General features: G+C 45.2%; 1 long non-coding RNA gene across 1 annotated transcript; it reads right to left on the minus strand.

Moving 5' to 3' along the window:
- Positions 1 to 1331: 1331 nt before the first annotated feature.
- On the minus strand, positions 1332 to 2131 carry LOC125894330 (uncharacterized). The gene is made up of 3 exons (XR_007450055.1): positions 1643 to 2131; positions 1494 to 1547; positions 1332 to 1384 (listed from the first exon to the last, which is right to left on the minus strand). It is a non-coding gene; the product is annotated as an uncharacterized LOC125894330 (long non-coding RNA).
- Positions 2132 to 3629: the final 1498 nt, after the last annotated feature.

The raw sequence follows: 3629 nt of genomic DNA on the forward strand, positions 1-3629 counted from the left end.
CTGTGTATTAAGGGCTCTGTAGCGTCGCTCGTTAGTTTTAGTGCTCTAATCAGGTTTCGCTCGCTTGCCAGGAGGAGGTATCGCGTCTCGGCAAATCTTTTCTGACGCTGTTCGCGCTGATTAGCCTAGCCTGATGCCTGCACCTGGTTTTGAGCAATGCGTTCTCTCTTGCTATAACAGCCACTGGGGTGGGAGAATCAGAGGTGAGACAGGGTCGGTAATAGGCTGAGGAGGGCAGGCGGCTGCTGGGTGGAGGCGGGACGTATGGCTCAATACACTCTCAACATCAGCATCAACAACTACACCTACACCTACTGGATGAGACAGGGGTGAGGGATAGGCCGGGAGGGCTGGAGGGATGGCTTGGATACGCATCAACAAACACTACACTCTCATCAACATCAACAACAACACCTACTGGAGGAGGCAGGGGAAAAGGGATAGGCTGAGGCGGGCTGGAGGCCTGGCCTGGATGTGCATCAATAAATGCTATGCTCTCCTCCTCACCGTTTTCAACAACAACGTCAGCAAAAACACTGGGAGGGGGAGGATATGAAGCGGGTACAGGTGATAATGTCAGTAAGTCGGGTAAGTTACTGTGTCTGTAATCACCAGTACTGTCTAACAGATCATCAAAATCTGGAATATAGTCAGCACCTCTTAATAATGTGGGGATTGTGGGGAGATTCCCCACACACACACCTCTCCCCGCTGCGCCAGCAGAAGCACCACCACAATCAGCAACCCCAGCCTTCACAGGTGTACTCAGAGAAAATAGATCTTTGCTTACTTCGTGCTGATGCTGTAGGCTGGTGTTCTGTGGTGGGAGAGCGACTCCTGCTGACTCCACAAAGCTCTGTAGATATTCCCACGTTAAATAGCCGCCGGTGCGGAGGAGGAGGAGGAGGAGATGGCCCGTGTTCCTCACTGATCGATGCCCTCTCACGCTGCTGGGCGTCCGCTGTTCCGCCGACTTCCTCTCGACCGTTAGGAAACGAGTTCACAGACTCCCCGACCTCCTCGAATGTGCCGTTGAAGCACTCCTCAACAGCCGTTGGAGCCGATTCTACACCGCCCGATCCTAGTGCGCTCCCCGCTTCACCCGCAGATAATCCCTGGACAACCAGTAACGCAGCTACCGCGGCGCTTGTTTCTTGCGTGGCCGTCAGCTCAGGCGGTTGAGCACTGTTTATTAAAAAAAATACAACATTAACGTTATCATTATTATTAATATTATTATCATTATTAGGCTGCTATTATTATTATTATTAGTATTATTATTATTATTATTAAATAACGACGTGTCTTACGTGAGAAATCCTTGTCCTGACGTGTAACCCTCTGGAAATTTTCAGCCGGGTAGTCCTGGTGAATCGCCCAGGCACTGTTATGGAAAAAACAAAACAAACAAAGCGATATGTTAGCAGTATTCTGTATCCGACACATATTAACATAATATTCATATAAAGTAGCGTTAAAACATTGTGTCTTACGTGTTAAACCCGCTAGAAAACTGATTGAGGGGTCTCAGTGGCCTGCGCTGTGCACTGTGGAGAAAGAGGAGGTAAAACAGATGTTTGCAATGATGCATAAGCATTCTCCCATTAATGATAAATAAAATATAAAAATAAAACAGTCTTACGGTATAAAATCTCTAGCAGCAGCAGAGGCTGGAGGGTCTGTTCTGCGCCTTTTCAACGAAAGTGAGCGTCTTTGTGCTGCAGCTGGAAAGTAATACCATTTATTTAGCTTAGTAACACACTCTTTAAAATAATAATAATAAAATACATTCATTAGATCAAGATTTAAAACGAAAATACATTCGTTAGATTTAGAATTTAATAACAGTAATAATGAAAATAAGTAATCACACACAAGCACGCACACTACGAAATGATATGTTAACTTACGGCTGCTGCAGCGGGGTGCAGGGGCACGGTTTTCAACTCCGGAATCGTCAGCAGCTGTACCTAATGAGAAATACTTTTTTTTTTTTTTTTGTAGTTGTTGTTTTTAGAATGTTTTTTCTGAGAAAAATTAAGTATCTAGAGAGCAATGTTATCCAATATAGTTTAGGCACGCTTACCGTTAATTGAGGCCATTGTCCGCAGTAAAAGCTGTAGAAAAGGGTCCGCTGTGTTTCACGCAACCTAGACTTTTTTTAAAAGATCCTCTGCTTGTTTCACTGGGATTTTTATACATTTGGGTAAAACAATAAAACAAACACACACATCATGAAACCCTGAGTGGTTGTTGGTCTCGCCTTGCTGTATGATTGGCTACTGTACTTTCTTCGTGTTTTGCCCGGACATGTCTGAACATTTATTACACCGAACAGATGCTGCACAGCAGGGGGGTCGTTGTAAAAACATCCGTGCATTCTTAATTCCTCTGATCTCGGACATCCCGGCGCCATGCGCAGTGGTCTGGGCTAGGTGAAGTGTTGAATCAACACTTGTCGCTACTTTCCGGCGAGGTGACGAATCAACACCTGTCGACATTTTTTCCGGTGCAGGGGCGCAGGAGGGCTTTTGATTAGCCAATAGTTAGGGTTTCATTGGAAACCAGCCCCCCAGAAGGAGGCGCTATGTTTAACCAATGAGAGCAGGATTTCGTATGACGGGAGGGGCTTTTGATTAGCCAATAGTTAGGGTTTCATTGGAAACCAGCCCCCCAGAAGGAGGCGCTATGTTTAACCAATGAGAGCTGGATTTCATATGACGGTGTGGGGAGAACCGGAAGGGGTGGGGGTGGGGTGGGGAGGCGGGTGTAGGGGTTCACGTGCACGCACGCACGCACGTCTCACGTGCACGCGCATTTCACATGCACGCGCAAAGCTGGTCCCCTTATACTACTGGAAGTATTGGAATGGACAGTCCTGTGAGACTTATTAACAGAAAGATAAGTTTTAATCTTTTCACAGCTTTCATTTTGCTGTGTGAAGTGTTTTTAATGTGGCTGTTTTAAACACAGCTGTTGATTTGCAGTGTCATTTTTGTAGAATTATTCGTCAAATCAACCAGTTTGATGTGCATTAAGTATTTCATGGCTATTTTGGTGCTGATTAACCAGCAAATCTGCTGCGTGTTATTGTGGTTTGACGTTGGTGTCATCACTCCAATTAGAGAACGCAAATGGAACAGATACCTGCTGCCTTCAGACAGCCGTAAAGAAAGTCACCAGTGTTAGGGCCTCCAGTAGCCTACAGGTTATGAACTGTCAAAGCAGGTACAAATCACTCATTACTCCTTATTTTATCTGGCTGGCCTTAATGCCAAAACTGGAATAAAACTGTATATGGTGAAGACAAAGCCTACCTGCACAGACCTCTCTAAAACTATAAAGTGACTGCAGTATTATAGGACACAACTGCACTGAGCTGTAAATCTGAGTACATGAGTGGCAGACTGGACAAAATGCACTTATTCTTGGTGCCAAGATGAAATGCTGGATTGGCATTGCCACACTCTCTACCATGCCTCTTTTCCCACATTAACTTCAGTGTGCCCCAGGATCTATTTTGGGCTTTGATCCCATGAAAAAAGTTCTGATTGTTTAAAAGTTGTTTGACCTACTTCAATCACTGAACAAATGGAAAATTTGGACAGCAGTTCAAAGGGCTGTGGTAA

The sequence above is a fragment of the Epinephelus fuscoguttatus genome, linkage group LG9 (genome assembly GCF_011397635.1).
Source record: "Epinephelus fuscoguttatus linkage group LG9, E.fuscoguttatus.final_Chr_v1".
NCBI classification, from domain to species: domain Eukaryota; kingdom Metazoa; phylum Chordata; class Actinopteri; order Perciformes; family Serranidae; genus Epinephelus; species Epinephelus fuscoguttatus.